Genomic DNA, 24,568 nt, shown 5'->3' on the forward strand with positions numbered 1-24,568 from the left:
TGAGCCAGCGGCAACTCCTGAACCTGGCCCCCATAGCGCACCGGTGTCCCTGCCTGCTCAGGACACTGGCACCTGTCTCCCAGCGACGAGAGGTGAGTATGTAATCTTTTTTCTTTAATAGCAGAAGCAGCATATGGGGCATAATATTCTATGGAGCATCTTATGAGGTCATCAACCTTTATGGAGCAGCATATGGGGCATATTATTCTATAGAGCATCTTATGGGGCCATCAACCTTTGTGCAGCATTATATGGAGAATAATATTCTATGTAGCATCTTATGGGACTATCATTAACCTTTCATGCAGCATTATATGTGGCATATTTTAATATGGAACATCTTACTGGGCCCATCATGAACTTTATGAAGCATTATATGGGGCTCCTGATTCAATATGGATATTCAAAAACACTTAACCTACTGATGTCTCAATTAATTTTACTTTTATTGGTACCTATTTTTATTTTTTAAATTTACCAGTAGCTGCTGCATTTCCAACCCTAGGCTTATACTCGAGTCAATAAGTTTTCCCAGCTTTTTGTGGTAAAATTAGAGGTCTCCGCTAATACTAGGGTCGGCTTATACTCGAGTATATACGGTACATTACCCCTGAATCCTTGCAAAGCATGACACTGAATGCGGTTCCAATTTGTACTTTTACTGCTACTACATGTGAGAATTTGTGTGCAAATCCCAAATCAAAAAATAAACAATGTTTGCAACTACTTTTATAGACATAGACAGATATTTCCTGCTATTGCTAAACCTGCATTAGATTAACAGGAGCATAAATCTCCCATAACCACTACTCTACTATAATGCTGCTCAGTACTCTGTGACATTCACAGGGGTGGCAGAGTGTTATAAAAACAAATTTGGAAAGAAGCTGAAACCTTTTGGGTAGGATTACAGAAGGAGGAAAACACTAAAAAAGTAGTTTCCTATGTCATCTATAGATCCATCAGTGTCATTAAGGAGTTGGAAGGTCACCCTCATATCTGATGGTACTACATCAAGAAAAATGGTGCACAGAAACCACATAAAGAGAATAATCCTTAGATTCACGTTTTTTTATTAATGAAATACAAAAAATCACAAATTGTTTAAAAACAGAACTACTGGACATCACTCATCAAAGGACAAAATGTGACCAGCACAATATCAATGCCTTTAGTGTAGATAGAAACAACAGTAATTAATTCATGACCTCTCAAATAACAAAATCACAAATGTGATCACCAATATGGGCAGTATAAGGCTGTCAGTGCAGCTCTATGTAAACATAGCAGTCTTAACTTTGGTGCAAATAAAGTGCATAGTGCATGCCGTCATGTCCACAACAGACCATTAAAGTGCATAATCAAGCTATAATAAGGAGGTATGATATACTTACAAGATGTAAATAGGCAGTGTGCTGGTGACAAGTGGTCCCCGCCGCCCCAACGCACGTTTTGTCAAGACTTCCTCAGGAGGCGTGCGCTCTAATAACAAGTCACATTCGTTCGCCTCTAAGAAGTAAAGCGCAGTCAAAGAAGCACCCACACTGATCCTGTACTGACGGCGCATGCGCCGCCTCCATGACAACCCACAAAACCTTTGCGTTAGCGGCTGTGGAACGCAAGCACACAAGACCGTCATGGAGACGGTGATTGCATACCGCGTTCCTGGCGCCGCCCCCACAAAGATCCGGAGCCAGGAAGGCTATGCATGCGCACCAAGATCCAGCTGATGCAGGCGAGATCTACACAGTCAACAAAGCTATGAAATATCATGTGACTAATAATTACTACGGTGTCACAAAATGTGAATTGTATAATATACAAAACAAGGGGATAAATAGTGATAAACTTATGACGGAATGGATGACACAAAAAGTTTGTCAACATATTTGATCAGAGTATGGAGTGAAAATATGAAAAATGATTACACTAAGTGTGAAAAATAAACATACAACAATAAATATACTCACAAATATAACATATAAACAAACAATAATTAAGTATGCAGAGAACAGTGACAAAGTGAGACTATAAATCTAAAACACCATAGCTAATGGGCAAAAAAAGAAAAATTAACCCAGATTGACTCAATATTTAAACAAATCTCAGCATTTCAAATATGATAACACATCAATATTATCCAGTAGACGTCACATCATTATATCGTTTTCCGGTCAATAGACATGATGCGTACAGGCATAGAGATCTGAGATCATTGTTGGAAACTCTTTGACGTCAACTGGAAAGCAACTTTCATAGGAATGAGGCTGTAGCCAAGGATCAATACACTATGCAGGATGCACATCGCACAGGCATGCATGAACCAAAAGGCCCAAACTGAAATATTAAAAAAGTTTAAAGAAGAAAAACAGAAATTATCTACACTAAAGGCATTGATGTTGTGCTGGTCACATTTTGTTCTTTGATGAGTGGTGTCCAGTAGTTCTGTTTTTAAACAATTTGTGATTTTTTGTATTTCATTAATAAAAAACATGAATCTAAGGATGTATGTGGGATCAAAACCAAAAAATATGAACGTGATTTAAATGATTACGACACAAAGAGAATTTTCAAATGGCAATATAAAAAAGAAAAAAATGAACTTTCATCTAGGAGTTCATCCATTACTTCCATTGCTTCTCTCTCAAGCCAAACATCTACACAGGAAATGGATACATCCAGATCCTTTAATATGAAAACTAGATTTGGTGGGAGATGGAATAATCATGGTCCCTCTAGAAAACAACAGGGATTAAGAAAAGATCAACCTAAGGTAATTAATTTATCTGATCATGTTCTAACCCCAGAGCAGGAAGACCTCTTACAACGAAGTTTAACTTTTTCTCCTGCAAAATCCTTAGATCCCTTCACGGCGGTAAAAGATGTTCACCTTTTCACTTAGAAATTGATTCTGAAAAGATATTATGAGAAATCCACTTCTACTTGTCAGTTGGATGCAGTTGAGGATCAACAGGTGGTTGCTATTTTCGTCCCTGTTGGACGAACAGAATCCAACTTCGGTGAGTAATTTTCCAACTCATCTGCATAACAAATCTAAACAATTCTCTGCCTTAAGTACGTGTCCTGCAGTTGATGTGTTTGTAAAAATGGTTTCCGGTGACATTGAACAACTGTGTTCTAGTAATTTTTGTAGCAGAAATCAAAGTGAAAATAGGGCTATTAAGGAAATGCAAAAATGGACTGATGTGACAATTAAGCAGGCTGATAAGGGGGGTAATGTGGTCATATGGCCTAATCACCAATATGAAAAACAGGCCCAAAAATTGCTGTCAGATAAAATTGTGACACATGCTTTTGAGATGGGCACTATCCCAAAAAAACTGAAGGATGCTATTGTTTTGATCAAACCTAGGATGCCTACCTTTTATCTTATTCCCAAAATCCAGGGAATGAGTGGATCTGTGAATTAGCCTGCCAAATTATTGACTTTTATCTCAAACCTCTAGTAAACACACTCCCGTCATTCATTCAAGATACTACAGCAGCTTTGCATAGTTTTGATGGTTTGTCTGTACAAGAAAATATAATCCTTGTGACAGCAGATATAGAGAGCTTGTATACATCCATCAGGCATGAGACGGACTCAGGGGGGTCTCTTGGTTCCTTGAGGCTGGAGATGTGGACAAACCGTTGGCTGAATTTATTTTACAGCTTCTTCAATTTATTCTTGCACACAATTGTTTTATGTTTTCTGTCCAAATATATCTCCAGCTTCAGGGGACCGCCATGGGGGCCGCCTGTCCTCCGCCCTATGCCAACTTATTCTTGGGGGCCTGGGAGAGAGGAAACTTCCTTAGGGATCCAGTGGAGCACATTGATAAGGTGCACCACTGGATCCGCTATATTGATGATATAGTCTTCATATGGGAAGGAACAATTGAACAATTAAATGAATTTATGTTAAAATTTAATACAAATAACAGCAATATTAAGCGTACCTTCTCCCATGGCCGACAAGTCGATTTTTTGGATTTGGATGTTTGTGTCTCCTCTCAGGGATTGATAGAGACCAATGTTTACCAGAAACCCGCAGCAACAAACACATTGCTACATGCAAGTTCATCGTATCGCCAATCAACCATCATCGGAATTCCTATTGGACAACATTTACGGATCAAGCGAATTTGTTCTAGCCAGGAGAAATTTGAAAGTCAGGCTCAGGATCTTTATTGCCGTTTCAGGGAATGGGGATATAGTCATAGGCAAATTCGTTGTGGCTATAAGAGAGCCTGTTCAACATCTCGTAATGAACTCCTTTATCAGACTTCATCTAAAAGTAAGGAAGATGTACAGGTGAGGTTGATTACCCCTTTCAATTGGCAATAGAAAGCTTTTACTGAAATAATAACCAAACATTGGGACATTTTATGCTCTGATTCAATTTTGAAAAATTTTCTTCTGGTTAAGCCATTGATTACTGCCAAGAGGTCGGATAATCTCCGTGATTTGCTTGTCCGGAGCCATTATTCTCCAAGTGGCAAAAATCTGAAGGAGGCGAACGAACCTATACATGGCTTTTTTCCATGTACTTTTTGTATAGGCAGTTTGAATCACATTAAGAGCAAATAATTTAGTAATTCTCAGGGGAATCGTACCTTTAAGATTGGTCATCGACTTACCTGTGCCTCAAAAGGGGTAATCTACTACGCCCAATGTCCATGCAACAAAGTTTACATTGGGATGACAACCCGGGAACTCAAACTAAGAACAAGAGAACACATACGTGACATAGAAAAGGACAGGACGGCTAAGGATGTGAAGTCGTTAAAGACTCTTCCTTGGCATTTTTTTCTACATCATGAGTGCAATGCGAGCAAACTAAAAATTAAAGCAATCGATCAGGTCTCTTTGGGTCCACGGGGTGGTGATCTGTTTAAAGCCCTGGCTAAGGTAGAAAGCTGTTGAATTTATCGGCTCAATACAGTTACCCCGGAAGGCCTTAATGAGAGTTTCGGTTTTGGGTCTTTTTTAGAATGACATCATACATGTTTTTTAGGGGGGTGGGGATTTGGCTTTAATTTACTTTATAATGTGTTTTTAATTTATATGTTACTAATTTCTGTTTTTCTTCTTTAAACTTTTTTAATATTTCAGTTTGGGCCTTTTGGTTCATGCATGCCTGTGCGATGTGCATCCTGCATAGTGTATTGATCCTTGGCTACAGCCTCATTCCTATGAAAGTTGCTTTCCAGTTGACGTCAAAGAGTTTCCAACAATGATCTCAGATCTCTATGCCTGTACGCATCATGTCTATTGACCGGAAAACGATATAATGATGTGACGTCTACTGGATAATATTGATGTGTTATCATATTTGAAATGCTGAGATTTGTTTAAATATTGAGTCAATCTGGGTTAATTTTTCTTTTTTTGCCCATTAGCTATGGTGTTTTAGATTTATAGTCTCACTTTGTCACTGTTCTCTGCATACTTAATTATTGTTTGTTTATATGTTATATTTGTGAGTATATTCTCACCATGTATTATATTTATTGTTGTATGTTTATTTTTCACGCTTAGTGTAATCATTTTTCATATTTTCACTCCATACTCTGATCAAATATGTTGACAAACTTTTTGTGTCATCCATTCCTTCATAAGTTTATCACTATTTATCCCCTTGTTTTGTATATTATACAATTCACATTTTGTGACACCGTAGTAATTATTAGTCACATGATATTTCATAGCTTTGTTGACTGTGTAGATCGTGCCTGCATCAGCTGGATCTTGGTGCGCATGCATGGCCTTCCTGGCTCTGCATCTTTGTGGGGGCGGCGCCAGGAGCGCGGTATGCAATCACCGTCTCCATGACGGTCTTGTGTGCTTGCGTTCCACAGCCGCTCGCGCGAAGGTTCTGTGGGTTGTCATGGAGGCGGCGCATGCGCTGTCAGTACAGGATCAGAGTGGGTGCTTCTGCGACTGCGCTTTACTTCTTAGAGGCGAACGGATGTGACTTGTTATTAGAGGCTTGTAACAGTGTTCCCATTGGCCGGACCATGTAGAAATAGCCAAAAACCCCTCCCTAACGCACGCCTCCTGACCTGAGGAAGTCTTGACGAAACTTGCGTTGGGGCGTTGGGTCACCGGTGTGTTGGCATGACAACCAGAGGTCTCCTTAAGACCTCTATGGATGTTGATGCCGGATTGCTATGAGCTTTGTCACAGACGTGGGATAAAAAGCTATGTGGGTCTTGTATAGAACGAGTCCTCTGTGAGGAGACCCCAAACTTTGCCTCCGAATTACGGTCCGTAATTAAATCGGAAGTTGAGACCGCGTTTAATTCCTTTAAAAGTGGGAAGACTACTAAAAAACAGCCTATTTCCCCTGCGGATTCTGACCCTTCCTATTCAGGGAGTAAGAGCTCAGATACGCATGACTCCTCATCCTCTTCTTCGTTTAACGAGAGTGGAGGTCGTCATTGTTTCCCCCTAGAGGAGGTCGATAGCCTTGTTAAGGCGATAAGATCTACAATGGGGGTTCTGGACACCCGTCCTGACAAAACTGTTCAGGACATTATGTTTGGGGGACTATCTCAAAGGAAGCGTAAAGTATTCCCCCTTAACGAAAATATACAGGCATTAATTAAAAAGGAGTGGGAGAAACCAGAAAGGAAAAACGCATCGGTCCCCTCTATTAAAAGGAAGTACCCCTTTGAAGATGAGGCTTCTGCTACATGGGATAAAGCCCCCAAACTAGATGTTGCGGTGGCTAAAGCCTCAAAAAAGTTTGCCTTACCGTTTGAGGACATGGGAACCCTGAAAGACCCTCTCGATAAGAGGGCAGATACCTTTCTCAAAGGGGCCTGGGAGTCAGCAGGAGGATGCTTAAGGCCTACCATAGCGGCAGCTTGCACGTCACGGTCCCTAATGATCTGGGTTGATAACCTAGAAAAACAGCTCAGAGATGGGGTCCCGAGAAATAAAATCTTAGAGTCTATCCCTATGATTAGAGGAGCTACGGCGTTCCTGGCAGATTCTTCAGCTGATTCAATTAAATTGACATCCAAATCCGCAGCCCTTTCAAATGCAGCACGTAGAACCTTGTGGCTGAAAACCTGGCCAGGAGACTTGCAAACTAAACAGAAACTTTGTTCCATCCCGTGTGAGGGCAAATTCCTCTTTGGAGAAACTCTGGATGATATCCTGCAAAAAGCGGGTGATAAAAAGAAAGGGTTTCCCGTCCTTGCCCCAACATATAATAAGCGGCCCTTTCGGAACAGAAAATTCTTTAAAAGGAGACCACCAAGAGAACAAACCCGATGGGATGATGGGAGAAGAAAGGATAGAGGGTTCCTCTTTGGTAACTCCCCTCGCGATAAAAAAAACCCCTCCAAGTGACATCTCTCCCAGGGTGGGAGGGAGATTATCTCAATTCCTCCCGGCCTGGGAGAAAATTTCGTCCAGCCCTTGGATTATAAATCTAATACGGGAAGGGCTCCGCATAAACTTTCTATCCTTACCCCCAAGGAACTAGGTGGTAACACCGCTGAGGTCGTCTCCCCTTCAGCAAGAAGCCCTGGAGCTAGAAATCATAAAACTACTAAACAAATCTGTCATCCAAGAGGTCCCCCCTCTAGAGAGGGGAATGGGATTTTATTCTCCATTGTTTCTGGTGCCCAAACCAGACGGAACCTTCTGAACCATAATAAACTTACGGAAGTTGAACACCTATGTAAAAAACCAGAGGTTCAAAATGGAGTCAATAAAGTCAACGATAAAAAATCTGTTTCCAAACTGTTTTATGATAGTTCTAGATCCCAGCGATGCATATTATCACGTCCCCATCCACAAGACTTCTCAGAAATTCCTCAGACTAGCGGTAGTCATGAAAGGACAGACAAAGGAATACCAATACAAGGCTCTCCCATTTGGTATATCAATTGCCCCTCGCGTCTTCACCAAGCTGATAGCAGAGATGATGGCGCATCTGAGGGAGGAAAATGTCTTGATTATTCCATATCTAGACGATTTTTTGATTGTGAGCAATTCGGCCGAACTCTGCTGCCAGCAACGCGACAGAGTCATAGACATTTTAAAAAAATTGGGGTGGTTAGTGAACCTCCAAAAGTCGAAGCTGGAACCAGCCAGGGTTCAAGAATTTTTGGGTCTCATCTTAGACTCAAATTCTCAAATGTGTCTCCTGCCACACGACAAAAAACAAAAAATAATTCACTTAGTGTCAGAAGCACGTACGAACCCTACCATGACTCTAAAGGTACCTTCACACGAAGCGACGCTGCAGCGATAGCGACAACGATGTCGATCGCTGCAGCGTCGCTGTTTGGTCGCTGGAGAGCTGTCACACAGACCGCTCTCCAGCGATCAACTATGCCGAGGTCCCCTGGTAACCAGGGTAAACATCGGGTAACTAAGCGCAGGGCCGCGCTTAGTAACCCGATGTTTACCCTGGTTACCAGCGTAAAATCTAAAAAAAACAAACAGCACATACTTACATTCACGTCCCCCTGCGTCCACTTCCTGACTGACTGAGCGCCGTACAGTGAGAGCAGAGCGGTGACGTCACCGCTGTGCTGCTTTCACTTTCACTTTGCGGCGCTGAGTCAGAGGAGGAAGCAGACTGCAGGGGACGCAATGTGAGTATGTACTGTTTGTTTTTTTTACTTTTACGCTGGTAACCAGGGTAAACATCGGGTTACTAAGCGCGGCCCTGCGCTTAGTAACCCGATGTTTACCCTGGTTACCAGTGTAAAATATCGCTGGTATCGTTGCTTTTGCTTTCAAACACAACGATACACAGCGATCGGACGACCAAATAAAGTTCTGGACTTTATTCAGCGACCAGCGACATCACAGCAGGATCCTGATCGCTGCTGCGTGTCAAACGAAACGATATCGCTAGCGAGGACGCTGCAACGTCACGGATTGCTAGCGATATCGTTATAATGTCGTTTCGTGTGAAGGTACCTTAAGGAAGGCGATGTCACTACTGGGGTCCTTCTCTGCTTGCCTTCCAGCAGTTCAGTGGGCGCAACTCCACACAAGACCCATCCAGGGGGACGTCTTAAAAAACCAGAAACTACTGGGGGGGCGATTAGAAGGTCGCATGACTCTAGATTTGCCTACTATTCGTTCCCTAGCCTGGTGGTTAAATCCCAGCAACTTGTCAAAGGGAGTTCCTTGGGTGATAGAGACATCTCAGATAGTCACTACAGACGCAAGTCCCACAGGGTGGGGGGCTCAACTGGACAACAGAATCGCTCAGGGGTTATGGACAAATCAGGAGCTAGTGTCCTCCTCAAATCAAAAAGAACTGAGAGCGGTAAAGCATGCCTTACTGTACTTTCTAAACGAGTTACAAGGTCACCATGTCCGAGTATTCTCGGACAACAGAGTAGTGGTAGCTTACTTAAACCACCAGGGGGGAACCAGATCCCAAACGTTAATGAGAACCACCTCCGAAATTTTCAGCCTGGTTCAAAACAACTTTCTTTCCCTATCAGCCCTACACATAAAGGGAGTAGAAAACCAGAAAGCGAACTTCTTGAGTCGTACCCAATTAAGACAGGGAGAGTGGTCTCTAAATCAGGGGATTTTCAACAAAATCACAGATCTATGGGGAGTCCCTGTGATAGACCTCTTTGCCAACTCTCACAACAGGAAGGTGGAAGCCTTCTGCTCCCTAGATCCCGGGGGGAACCCTCAGGCTGTGGATGCATTCACAATTCCCTGGACACAAACACTGGCGTATGCTTTTCCCCACACCATTCTCATTCCAGCAGTCCTGCGGAAGGTCAGGCAGGACAGATCCAGTCTCATCCTAATAGCCCCCTTCTGGCCCAGGAGAGCCTGGTTCTCATGGCTGAGGATGCTATCGATCACCGATCCCTGGGTCCTTCCGGATCTTCCGGACCTCCTGTCTCAGGGACCGGTGTTCCACCCTCAGTCAGAGAATTTACATCTGACAGCATGGTATTTGAGAGGTCACTATTGAGGGAAAGAGGTTTTTCTGACAAACTAGTGTCCACTCTAATGAAAAGTAGGAAACTTGTGACTACAAAAATTTACGGTAAAACCTGGAAAAAATTTCTATCATCCTCGGGGGTAAGATTGCAGGACGGGGTCCCAATCACTGAAATACTAGAGTTTTTACAAAAAGGGTTAGACTTAGGCCTTTCAGTAAGTACATTAAAGGTACAAATAGCAGCTCTAGGAGCATTATACTGCGAAAACATAGCAGCCAACCCTTGGGTAGTACGATTCGTCAGAGCAGCCGCAAGGTCTAAACCCGTAACTATACGGAGGTTACCATCCTGGGATTTGAACTTAGTATTGTCAGCCCTAACAGAATCCCCGTTCGAGCCTTTAGAATCACTCCCTCTTAAGATTCTTTCACTTAAAACGGCCCTCCTAATAGCCCTGACTTCGGCCCATAGAATAAGTGACCTCCAAGCCCTATCCGCAAACCATCCATTTACACAAATCCTGGATGATAGAGTTATACTAAAAACAGACCCTGCCTATTTGCCAAAAGTTGCATCCTTATTTCATAGATCTCAGGAAATAATACTTCCTTCTTTTTGTCCAGACCCTAGAAATAAGAAGGAAGAGAAATTCCACACACTAGATGTGAAAAGGTGTCTAGCCCAATACCTTAAAATCACCCAGCAGCATAGGAAGGAAGGGTCTCTTTTTATCTGCTTCCAGGGGCCTAGGAAAGGACTCAAAGCTTCTAAAGGCACTATTGCTCGATGGGTGACAGACGCAATAGCCTTGGCGTACTCATCCACCGGAAATGCTGTTCCAGAGGGACTGAAAGCCCACTCTACGAGGGCTATGGCGACCTCCTGGGCCGAAAGGTCGGAGGTACCATTAGATCAAATCTGTAAAGCGGCCACCTGGTCATCACCTTCAACCTTTTTCAGACACTACCGCTTAGACCTAGCCTCTTCATCTGACCTGACCTTCGGAAGAAGGGTTCTACAGGCTGTGGTCCCTCCCTAAGCAATATCTCTGAAAATCTCTCTGGTAGTGCTGTCATGGGCGACTGAGAAAGTCATAGTTACTCACCGATAACGGTGTTTCTCAGAGCCCATGACAGCACCTGCTTATTCCCCCCCTCATCACGTGTGCGGTGAGCACATTATTTTGTGTGAAGTGGTTTTCCATATAGACACGGTGTTTACTTACTAAGAGATACGTTAAATTGTATTTTTTTTGTTGTTGTGACTAACCTGGAGGACCTCCGATGCTCTGTAAACAAAACTGATGCAGGGGAGAGGTACCGCCCTTTTATCCTGTAGGTTTCCTGTCCCTGAAGGGCGGATCCCCTCTCTCTGGTGTGCTGTCATGGGCTCCGGAAACACCGTTATCGGTGAGTAACTATGACTTTTTTTGCAATTTCACCACACTTGGATTTTTTTTCCTGTTTTCTAGTACATGACATGCTAAAACCAATGGTGTCGTTCAAACGCACAACTGGTCCCGCAAAAAATAAACCCTCGCATGGCCGTATTGATGGAAAAATAAAAAACTTATGGCTCTGGGAAGGAGGGGAGTGAAAAACGAAAACGCAAAACCGAAAAAAGCTCCTGGGGTTAAGGGGTTAAAGAATAACTAACATGTCTGTGAGAGCCAAAATTCTTGCTGGTTGGTAAGTGATCAAATACTTATTTCATGCAATAAAATGCAATTTAATTATTTAAAAAAGATTTTTAAATAAATATTTTAAATTTTTAGATTCTGTCTCTCACAGTTGAAATGTACCTGCGATAAAAATTACAGACCTCTTCATTCTTTGTAGGTGGGAAAACTTGCAAAACTGGCAGTGTATCAAGTACTTATTTTCCCCACCATATACATATATGGATGATACATATATTACAAACTGTCAGCATTCTGCAGCCTAGGTACACACACAGAATAGGAAAAGAGCCCGGACAATCCCTTTAAATATAAGAATAGAAAAAAAAAACCAGCACAGTTGTGTCGTCCCCTAAATAATGGTAAAGGGGAATTGGTCACTGCAGATCAAGAAAAAGCAGATTACTTATTATGTAGATAAAATCCAAGGTAAATTTAGGGGGCTTCTCAGGCACGAGAAAAAAAATGATGGGTTTGTCACTGTGATGAGTTAAATAACCCAATGTTGGTTTTATTTCTCTTTTTTAGCTCCCATTCATCCATTATTGTGGCCTGTTGTTGCCTTAATTCTGATCTCTCACTCTTTCTCTCACTCTGTGCCTGTAGACTACATTTCCCAGGAGGCAGTAGGCTCTAGGGTCTCTGCCAGAGCTGTGTCTGCCCTACATCTCCCACCCTCAGTGCCTGCCCATTCCACCTATAGAGCACCATTCTGAGACTCCTGTATAGTCTCAAGATGGATATATCCCAGCCCATGCTGTTTTTCTCTAATAGCACTCCTTGATACTCTCCTGCAGTCTACAATATTACAGGTGCTGATACTGGCACCACAAAGGCTCAGTGTATTATGAGGGAGTAATGGGTCATACAATGTATTCCTTTATTATAATGTAATCCAGCACTCTGGATAGCCCTGCACCATCCCCTCTGGCCAAAGTCACTAGTTGATTAGCTTACTGTTCTTCTGTGTGGTGCCTGTGCTGCCTACATGGGTTTTGCTTTTCCTTCCTTTTTCCCTCCATGTGTATATTACCAAATAAATTTTGTCAGCAAGTAAATTATGAACACTCTACATTACACATTGGCTTTACAATGATTTAATTAATAACTTCCTTACATAGTATCAATGTGTATAAGCCGGGCATATAATAATAATTTCATATTGACATGATTTAGAACTTTGTTTACCATTTTGGAAACTAGACCCCTCAGAGAACTTATCTAGATATGTGGTGAGCACCTTGAAACCCCAGGTGCTTCACAGAACATGAAAATAAAAAAAAATCACATTTTCCCAACAAAACTTATTTTTAGCTCCAAATATTGCATTTTCACAAGGATAACAGGAGAAATTGCACCATACAATTGCCCATAACAGCCAATTCACAGAGCCGATTTCACAATATCAGAGCAATTTAAATAATGAAAGCTGATCTCTGTGAGCGGTGACACTGCTGGATCTGCGCTGGCACGGGAGGGGAGCACAGGGGTTTTTATTTTAACAGGGGCAAATAATTAGATTGAGAAGGGGTTGTCCTAGTAGAGGGAAACCTCTTTAAACAACAGCGCAATACCCCCAACGAGCTGGAAGCCAGGAGAGCAGTGTCCTTCAGAGGACAAGATGAGACAACCTCTTTAAGAGCACAGAAACATCTTTCATAAAGACCAACAGTAGATTATTTTCACCCATAGTTTTTGTGGATTTTTGTTGCTTGTAAGAAACTCTGTTTTCATTCATATTGTTACCAGATTTTCCCAGATGATATTTTATTTAATTCAGATATGTTTATGTCTTTTTATACCTTTTCAAGTCCTACAAAGAAACTTTTGGGAAAACACATGAACGAAACGTCACATTTAGGGCTTTTTGTAAAAAAAAACTCACCTAAAGTGAGCATCACACAATAATAAGCCTGATGTTTGTAGTACATTTAATATTTACCTGTTGTCTTTTAGGCGACAGATGAAAAAATGCAGAAAAAGTTAAATATGAAAACTTGCTGGTTGCTGTACACTATGCTGATAGCACACTGGTCCAGTGTGGGTTACAGGCACCCAGGACAATACAAGTATGTGCCCCCTAACCCATGAAGCATTAGCGCTCCCTGCGTCCTTTCCATAACCCCAGTATTGCCAGTAAATTGTAATATATGGGAAAATACTGATGTAATTATACTTTGAGATTTTATGTCTTAATTTGTTTTTATTTTTTTCTGCTTTTTGCTGAAATCAGATCTCAAATTTTCAAAATATTAAACGTTATGCATTATTATATTTGTTTGTTTTTCATTTTCTTACTACATTTTTTATGTAACAATTTTATTGCTCTAGCCCTATTCTTAATCATATATAATCCTATATAATCCTAACTCTATTCCTAATCTGGTCCCTAACCCCAGCCCTAAGCCTAGCCCCGGACCTAACCATAACCCTGAATAAGTCCCTTTCCTTTCTTATAACACTAGCTCGGATTAGAAATAATGTAAAAGTATAAAAGCAGCTCTAACTAATAAATGAAGACAGTATTGAGCGGCAAAGCGAATGCCCACCTAACTCTACTTATACAGAGAACACAAGGTGGGATGATTTTGCCAGTGGCTGCTGCTCTCTACATAAGCAAAGACCAAAATTACAAATCTCAGTATAATGAAGTGAGCTTTATCATAGAAGATGCTGCCTAAGCAGAGTACAGCAGCCTATGGCAAACTTATCTGGTGTGGTCTGCTCTACATAGCCAGAAACAAAGACAACAGAAAATACAGTCATATGAAAAAGTTTGGGCACCCCTATTAATCTTAAGCTTAATGTTTTATAAAAATTGTTTTTTTTTGCAACAGCTATTTCAGTTTCATATATCTAATAACTGTTGGACACAGTAATGTTTCTGCCTTGAAAAAAGGTTTATTGTACTAACAGAAAATGTGCAATCTGCATTCAAACAAAATTTGACAGGTGCATAAGTATGGGCACCCTTATCATTTTCTTGTTTTAAATACTCCTACCTACTTTTTACTGACTTACTAAAGCACTTTTTTTGGTTTTGTAACCTCATTGAGCTTTGAACTTCATAGCCAGGTGTATGCAATCATGAGAAAAGCTACTTAAAGTGGCTACTTGCAAGTTGTTCTCCTGTTTGAATCTCCTCTGAAGAGTGGCATCATGGGCTCCTCAAAACAACTGTCAAATGATCTGAAAACAAAGATTATTGAACATAGTTGTTCAGGGGAAGGATACAAAAAGCTGTCTCAGAGATTTAACCTGTCAATTTCCACTGTGAGGAACATAATAAGGAAATGGAAGAAGTACAGTGCTTGTCAAGGCCAGAAGTTGCAGGTCAAGAAAAACATCAGAAAGACAGAGAAGAAGAATGGTGAGATCAGTCAAGGACTATCCTCAGACCACCTCCAGAGAGCTGCAGCATCAACTTGCTGCAGATGGTGTCACTGTGCATCGGTCAACTATACAACGCACTTTGCACAAGGAGAAGCTGTATGGGAGAGTGATGCGAAAGAAGCCATTTCTGCAAGCACGCCACAAACAGAGTCGGCTGAGGTATGCAAAAGCACATTTGGAGAAGCCAATTTCTTTTTGGAAGAAGGTCCTGTGGACTGATGAAACCAAGATTGAGTTGTTTGGTCATACAAAAAGGCGTTATGCATGGCGGCAAAAAAACACAGTGCGTTGTATAGTTGACTGATGCACAGTGACACCATCTGCAGCAAGTTGATGCTGCAGCTCTCTGGAGGTGGTCTGAGGATTGTGCTTGACTGATCTCACCATTCTTCTTCTCTGCCTTTCTGATGTCTATCTTGGCCTGCCACTTCTGGCATTAACAAGAACTGTACCTGTGTTCTTCCATTTCCTTACTACGTTCCTCACAGTGGAAATTGACAGGTTAAATCTCTGAGACAGCTTTTTGTATCCTTCCCCTGAACAACTATGTTGAATAATCTTTGTTTTCAGATCATTTGACAGTTGTTTTGAGGAGCCCATGATGCCACTCTTCAGAGGAGATTCAAACAGGAGAACAACTTGCAAGTGGCCACTTTAAGTAGCTTTTCTCATGATTGCATACACCTGGCTATGAAGTTCAAAGCTCAATGAGCTTACAAAACCAAAAAAAGTGCTTTAGTAAGTCAGTAAAAAGTAGGTAGGAGTATTTAAAACAAGAAAATGATAAGGGTGCCCATACTTATGCACCTCTCAAATTTTGTTTGAATGCAGATTGCACATTTTCTGTTAGTACAATAAACCTCATTTCAAGGCAGAAACATTACTGTGTCCAACAGTTATTAGATATATGAAACTGAAATAGCTGTTGCAAAAAAAACCATTTTTATAAAACATTAAGCTTAAGATTAATAGGGGTGCCCAAACTTTTTCATATGACTGTAAATAGCTAATGAATGAACACTGGTTATATGCACTGCACATGATTAGAGCTGTCTCCAACAATTAGCTGCTCATCTTCTGTCACCATAGTCACTGCTTATACATGGCACTGAAGTCAAAATCAGTTTGTCACAGACTTCTGTGCTCTGCATAGGCAGGAATCAAAACAAACATTATTATCCTTAGCTTTGTCATTTCAGCCACTGCTTATACTGAGTACAGCAGTAGATGAGAAACTAATATTGCTTGCTTTGTTCACATCCACTCGATGCAAATAATGTCGAGCTCTCAGCTGATTCTCAATAAGTACAATGGTCAGGTATACAGTTTATTGATTGTTGTGTGGACAAATAATACAGAACATGTTAAAATAGGCCCAACAATCCTAACATTATCTGTGAGATAATACTCAAGTGATGGAAAATTGCAAAGATAAAGATTAGATCAACTAACTAAAAACAGAAAAACAGAAACAGATTTAATTTTATTACAACCCGTATATCAAGTTGATACATTCCTATAGCATATACCCTGGAATCCTATTGGTCAGTTACTGATCACATGACCAGTGCCATCCAGGTGCCCGTGCGCTCAGTTGACAGTTGAGGAAAGTGACAGTTGGAGTTGACTGGTGAAGGTGAAGAATCTGTCTGTGGATTATAAGCAAAGCGCTAATATGGAGAAAGAAGAGTTTGTAGGGAGGAAGAGAGAGAGAAAAAGAAGACACTTGGATTCATCGGCTGAAGACAAGTCTTCAATCAAAAAAACAAAAAGGATGGGAAGCAAGATTAAAAAAGCAGACTCAGGACGGAAGACGTCTCCCACCCCAGAAATGGAGCGAGTGGATGAGGACGTCATTGCCCAGAGTGAAGGAGTGAAGAACAAAAGACACTTCGGCTCATCGGCTGATGAGAAGTCTTCAATCAAAAAGCCCAAAAGGGCAAAAAGAGGAAGAATCCAGACGCAGGACAGAAGAGGTCTCCCACCCCAGAGATGGACCGAGTGGATGAAGACGTCATTGTCCAGAGTAAAGGACGAAAGAACAGAAGAATCAGCCTGGACTGTGCAGAGGAAGGAAAGACACCAATTATTAAGACCAACATTCAGGAAAAAAAAGACCTGCAGAAGTACCCAGGAGGCTCAGGTAAGTAGAGAAAAAGAACTATCAATTACAGAGAAAGTTATTGTACATGTTTTATATCTCCACATGTAATCCGGGGATAAAAAGTCAGCGAAATGATTTTACATCAAATGAACCTTTATAATGAAAAATTACCAAAACCAGTTTTATATTAGTGCAGAAGATTATAGGTGTTATAGGCAGTTTACCAATATAACATGGTCAGAGTTATCTGTTCCCAAATCATGGTGACATGTTCTTATCATTGTGTAATGTCCAGGTTCAGCTCTGATGAGCTATATCACAAGATATGGAAAATGCTGGCACCTTTTTAAAGGGAATTTGTCAGCAGTTTTTTGTTACTGTATCTGAGAGGAGCATGATATATGGGGCAGATACCCTTATACCAATGATATACTACTTATTGGACTACATGGTGTAATTTTGATAAAATGACAGTCTTATCAGCTGCAGATTTACCAGTTCTCTCGATGCTGAGCTCTGTATAACCCTGCTAACAACACTGATTGGAAGCATTCTGTGTATATGTACACTGCGCATAGGCAGAAAGCTCCGAATCAGTGGTGGAGTTATACAGAGCTCATGTATAAGGATGACTATCTTGCAGCAGTCCTCTAGTGTTAATCTCCTGCTGATGAAACAGTGATTTTATCAAAACTACAGCAAGCAGCTCAATACGTGACACATTTCTCTTTATATATCACACTATATAGATATATAATTCTAAATATATTAGATCTCAGATTAGGTGTTAAAACCTTGGGGACATAACTCCTTTAAATGCTGCAGTGTCTGAAATAAATTAAATACACACACCTCCTGGAATGGCGCCATTCCAACGATGCTGGCACTGAGTCTCCTGTAAACATGGAGTGCTTTTACTTTGTTGCTCTGCAGCACTCAGAAGGGGTTGACCAGTAGTGAATAACTCCTTAAATGACTTTCTCTGCAGTAAACGTCCTAGAAGTTGCCATATTTTTTGCCAATGTTATAATGTTACAATTTCCTTCTCTACTCCCCTTTCATTTAGTCTTTCCACATTCACATACAAGGTTTCTCCAGTGTATTCCCCCTACTCTAGAACTCTCTACCCCAACATATCAGACTCTCACCTACTGTGGAAACCTTCATAAGGAACCTGAAGGCCTACGTCTTCCGACAAGCCTACAACCTGCAGTAGCCCTCGCTCCACCACACCGCTGCACGACCAGCGCTGCCCTCCCCTCTGTATCCTCACCCACCCCCTGTAGACTGTGAGCCCTCGGGGGCAGGGTCCTCGCTCCTCCTGTACCAGTTGCTGACTCGTATTGGTCAGGATTATTGCACCTGTTATTACTATGTATTCTCCTTCTCACATGTAAAGCGCTATGGAGTAAATGGCGCTATAATAATAAATAATAATAATCCTAGTGATATTTGTATGAGGATTTTCCGTCTCTTAGGAGGTTATTTCATGAGCATTGCGGTTGTTTATCAGCACCATACGCCGTATATTTAGAAATCCTTGTGTATGCCTTGTGTCAAATGTCTGCAGTATCTGCCATATTGAGTTCTGCTCTTATATGCAGTGGTGTACCACCAATGGTGGTGGGCCACGCCACTACAATGTGGCCCGTGAGCCAGGGAAGCCCGGTGCCAGCGCCCGCACTGGGACCCCCTCTGCCCGTCAGCAGCCGCACTGCCCCCCACACAGAATGATAGGGGCGGAAGCGTCTGCTGACAGGAAACCCTACATGGGTTTTGCTTTTCCTTCCTTTTTCCCTCCATGTGTATATTACCAATTAAATTTTGTCAGCAAGTAAATTATGAACCGTCTACATTACACATTGGCTTTACAATGATTTAATTAATAACTTCCTTACATAGTATCAATGTGTATAAGCCGGGCATATAATAATAATTTCATATTGACATGATTTAGAACTTTGTTTGTTTACCATTTTGGAAACTAGACCCCTCAGGGAACTTATCTAGATATGTGGTGAGCACCTTGAAACCCCAGGTGCTTCACAGAACATGAAAATTTAAAAAAATCACATTTTCCCAACAAAACTTATTTTTAGCTTCAAATATTGCATTTTCACAAGATAACAGGAGAAATTGCACCATACAATTGCCCATAACAGCCAATTCACAGAGCCGATTTCACAATATCAGAGCAATTTAAATAATGAAAGCTGATCTCTGTGAGCGGTGACACTGCTGGATCTGCGCTGGCACGGGAGGGGAGCACAGGGGTTTTTATTTTAACAGGGGCAAATAATTAGATTGAGAAGGGGTTGTCCTAGTAGAGGGAAACCTCTTTAAACAACAGCGCAATACCCCCAACGAGCTGGAAGCCAGGAGAGCAGTGTCCTTCAGAGGACAAGATGAGACAACCTCTTTAAGAGCACAGAAACATCTTTCATAAAGACCAACAGTAGATTATTTTCACCCATAGTTTTTGTGGATTTTTTTTGCTTGTAAGAAACTCTGTTTTCATTCATATTGTTACCAGCTTTTCCCAGATGATATTTTATTTACCGTATATACTCGAGTATAAGCCGAGATTTTCAGCCCAAATTTTTGGGCTGAAAGTGCCCCCTCGGCTTATACTCGAGTCATGATCGGTGGTGGGGTCGGCGGGTGAGCACTGTCATATACTTACCTGCTTCCGGGGCTCCTGGCGCCCCCCCTGCACGTCCCACTGTCTCCGGGTGCCGCAGCCTCTTCCCCTGAGCTGTCACGTGGGACCGCTCATTAGAGAAATGAATAGGCTGCTCCGCCCCCCATAGGGGCGGAGCCGCCTATTCATTTCTCTAATGAAGCGGTGCCGGTGACCGCTGACAGAGAAAGAGGCTGCGGCACCGAAGACAGGCAGGGGGAAGGAGCGGGACGCCGGGAGCAGGTAAGTATCGCATATTCACCTGTCCTGGTTCCACACGCCGGGCGTCGGCGCCATCTTCCCGGCGTCTCTCTGCAGTCTGCAGTGACTGCAGGCAGAGGGCGCGATGACGCATATAGTGTGTGCGCCGCCCTCTGCCTGATCAGTCAGTGCGGAGAGACGCCGGGAAGATGGCGCCGAGGAGCTGCAAGCAAGACAGGTGAGTATGTGTTTTTGTTTTTTTTATTGCAGCGGCAGCAGCAGCACATATTTATGTGGAGCATCTATGGGGCAATGGTGCAGAGCACTATATGGCACAGCTATGGGGCAATGGTGCAGAGTACTATATGGCAGAGCTATGGGGCAACAGTGCAGAGCACTATATGGCACAGCTATGGGGCAACGGTGCAGAGCACTATATGGCACAGCTATGGGGCAATGGTGCAGAGCACTATATGGCAGAGCTATGGGGCAACAGTGCAGAGCACTATATGGCACAGCTATGGGGCAACGGTGCAGAGCACTATATGGCACAGCTATGGGGCAACGGTGCAGAGCACTATATGGCACAGCTATGGGGCAATGGTGCAGAGCACTATATGGCACAGCTATGGGACAACGGTGCAGAGCACTATATGGCACAGCTATGGGGCAACGGTGCAGAGCACTATATGGCACAGCTATGGGGCAATGGTGCAGAGCATTATATGGCACAGCTATGGGACAACGGTGCAGAGCACTATATGGCACAGCTATGGGGCAATAATGGACGGTGCAGAGCACTATATGGCACAGCTATGGGGCAATGGTGCAGAGCACTATATGGCACAGCTATGGGGCAATGGTGCAGAGTACTATATGGCAGAGCTATGGGGCAACAGTGCAGAGCACTATATGGCACAGCTATGGGGCAACGGTGCAGAGCACTATATGGCACAGCTATGGGGCAATGGTGCAGAGCACTATATGGCAGAGCTATGGGGCAACAGTGCAGAGCACTATATGGCACAGCTATGGGGCAACGGTGCAGAGCACTATATGGCACAGCTATGGGGCAACGGTGCAGAGCACTATATGGCACAGCTATGGGGCAATGGTGCAGAGCACTATATGGCACAGCTATGGGACAACGGTGCAGAGCACTATATGGCACAGCTATGGGGCAACGGTGCAGAGCACTATATGGCACAGCTATGGGGCAATGGTGCAGAGCATTATATGGCACAGCTATGGGACAACGGTGCAGAGCACTATATGGCACAGCTATGGGGCAACGGTGCAGAGCACTATATGGCACAGCTATGGGACAACGGTGCAGAGCACTATATGGCACAGCTATGGGACAACGGTGCAGAGCACTATATGGCACAGCTATGGGGCAATGGTGCAGAGCACTATATGGCACAGCTATGGGGCAATGGTGCAGAGCACTATATGGCACAGCTATGGGGCAATGGTGCAGAGCACTATATGGCACAGCTATGGGGCAACGGTGCAGAGCACTATATATATGGCACAGCTATGGGGCAACGGTGCAGAGCACTATATATGGCAGAGCTATGGGGCAACGGTGCAGAGCACTATATGGCACAGCTATGGGGCAACGGTGCAGAGCACTATATATATGGCACAGCTATGGGGCAACGGTGCAGAGCACTATATGGCAGAGCTATGGGGCAACGGTGCAGAGCACTATATGGCACAGCTATGGGGCAATGGTGCAGAGCATATATATATATGTAACAACTCATATAGAAACATCTCATGGTTACATATAGTTAAATAGGTATTAATACCATTAGTACCAAGGACTATATGACCTATCATCATATTTTACATATCAACACTGAAAAGGATGACACAAGGTCAGAGCTATAGCTTAGAAAAAAACTTTATTGAAGATTACAAGCAAATGTACGGAGGGAAATATGGCTACACAGAGGGAACGCTATAAAGATGACAGGGAGGCATGTACCTAGGACAGCAAGCCTTAATAATTACACCGCAGTGTTACCCATAAAAAATAATCAAAAAGCTGTATAAAGTAACCTTAAAAAAGAAATAAAAATAAAGAAAAACACATGGATAAAGTCATACTATGCGGTATGCGGTATTTAAATGCGGTATTCCGTATGCAGGTTACCATAGGACGCACTAATAATCATAGTAGTATATATAGTCATAGTAAAAAGTCCCAACTGGCAAAGAAAGGCATTATGGCTTAGTTAGTCCGCAATGTTATCCATAAAAAATAAACAAAATGTATAAAGAAACTTAAAAACAAAACAGACATAAAGAAAAAAATGGGTAAGAAAATGCTATGCAGTACTTAGATGTGGTATTACATATGCCAACTATGAGCGGACACAATAGTAGCCATGATATACAGTCACACTAATAGTCCTGACTAGTGGCATAATACTAGTATAGTAAGTGCGGCTCAGTGACCAAGTACCTACCGCAAAGAAAAGGCTGACAATCCCAGGGACGTACCTCCCGCCCCAACGCGCGTTTCGGTGCTCTCACCTTCGTCAGGGGGCATTAATGAAGTGTGCACACAGGGTTTAAAAAGAAGGAACGACCCGGAAATGAACGCGGACAAAACCGGAAGTAGTCGCTCGGTACCATGGAAACCCTTACACCGCAGCGCCCAGCGAGAGGTGGAGTAACGCCGGAGATCACAGGGGCCCCATGCGATCGCCGGCATCAAACCACCCCCACAGAGGCACGCAGGTGCAGAAGGAACCACCTAATAAAAAAGAAGTGAATGAAACAACTCAATGAAGATGCCTATACAACTGGGGAGTCTTACTATATATCATGATAGGAATTAAGCGCTATAAAAGAATCTTTTACTCCACCTCTCGCTGGGCGCTGCGGTGTAAGGGTTTCCATGGTACCGAGCGACTACTTCCGGTTTTGTCCGCGTTCATTTCCGGGTCGTTCCTTCTTTTTAAACCCTGTGTGCACACTTCATTAATGCCCCCTGACGAAGGTGAGAGCACCGAAACGCGCGTTGGGGCGGGAGGTACGTCCCTGGGATTGTCAGCCTTTTCTTTGCGGTAGGTACTTGGTCACTGAGCCGCACTTACTATACTAGTATTATGCCACTAGTCAGGACTATTAGTGTGACTGTATATCATGGCTACTATTGTGTCCGCTCATAGTTGGCATATGTAATACCACATCTAAGTACTGCATAGCATTTTCTTACCCATTTTTTTCTTTATGTCTGTTTTGTTTTTAAGTTTCTTTATACATTTTGTTTATTTTTTATGGATAACATTGCGGACTAACTAAGCCATAATGCCTTTCTTTGCCAGTTGGGACTTTTTACTATGACTATATATACTACTATGATTATTAGTGCGTCCTATGGTAACCTGCATACGGAATACCGCATTTAAATACCGCATACCGCATAGTATGACTTTATCCATGTGTTTTTCTTTATTTTTATTTCTTTTTTAAGGTTACTTTATACAGCTTTTTGATTATTTTTTATGGGTAACACTGCGGTGTAATTATTAAGGCTTGCTGTCCTAGGTACATGCCTCCCTGTCATCTTTATAGCGTTCCCTCTGTGTAGCCATATTTCCCTCCGTACATTTGCTTGTAATCTTCAATAAAGTTTTTTTCTAAGCTATAGCTCTGACCTTGTGTCATCCTTTTCAGTGTTGACATATATATATATGGCACAGCTATCTATGGGGCAACGGTGCAGAGCATTGTATATATGGCACAGCTTTATGTGGAGTATCTATGGGGCAACGGTGCAGAGCATTGTATATATGGCACAGCTTTATGTGGAGTATCTATGGGGCCATAATGAACGGTGCAGAGCATTATATATGGCACAGCTTTATGTGGAGCATCTATGGGGCCATAATGAATGGTATGGAGTATCTATTTCTAATTTTGAAATTCACCGGTACCTGCTGCATTTTCCACCCTAGGCTTATACTCGAGTCAATAAGTTTTCCCAGTTTTTTGTGGCAAAATTAGGGGGGTCGGCTTATACTCGGGTCGGCTTATACTCGAGTATATACGGTAATTCAGATATGTTTATGTCTTTTTATACCTTTTTGAAGTCCTACAAAGAAACTTTTGGGAAAACACATGAACGAAACGTCACATTTAGGGCTTTTTGTAAAAAAAAACTCACCTAAAGTGAGCATCACACAATAATAAGCCTGATGTTTGTAGTACATTTAATATTTACCTGTTGTCTTTTAGGCGACAGATGAAAAAATGCAGAAAAAGTTAAATACGAAAACTTGCTGGTTGCTGTACACTATGCTGATAGCACACTGGTCCAGTGTGGGTTACAGGCACCCAGGACAATACAAGTATGTGCCCCCTAACCCATGAAGCATTAGCGCTCCCTGCGTCCTTTCCATAACCCCAGTATTGCCAGTAAATTGTAATATATGGGAAAATACTGATGTAATTATACTTTGAGATTTTATGTCTTAATTTGTTTTTATTTTTTTCTGCTTTTTGCTGAAATCAGATCTCAAAATTTCAAAATATTAAAAGTTATGAAT

At 42.3% G+C, this 24,568-nt stretch overlaps 1 protein-coding gene across 1 annotated transcript in view; it reads left to right on the forward strand.

The window, feature by feature from the left end:
* The first annotated feature begins 2,859 nt into the window (after positions 1 to 2,859).
* Positions 2,860 to 24,568, forward strand: part of LOC143810078 (protein kinase C delta type-like) — a 116,138-nt gene continuing 94,429 nt past the window's right edge. Inside the window, exon 1 of the mRNA XM_077292966.1 lies at positions 2,860 to 3,020. The gene's annotated coding sequence lies outside the window, so the exon portion shown is untranslated. The remainder of the gene's footprint in view (positions 3,021 to 24,568) is intronic.

The sequence above is a fragment of the Ranitomeya variabilis genome, chromosome 2 (assembly GCF_051348905.1).
Source record: "Ranitomeya variabilis isolate aRanVar5 chromosome 2, aRanVar5.hap1, whole genome shotgun sequence".
In the NCBI taxonomy this organism is placed as follows: Eukaryota; Metazoa; Chordata; class Amphibia; order Anura; family Dendrobatidae; genus Ranitomeya; species Ranitomeya variabilis.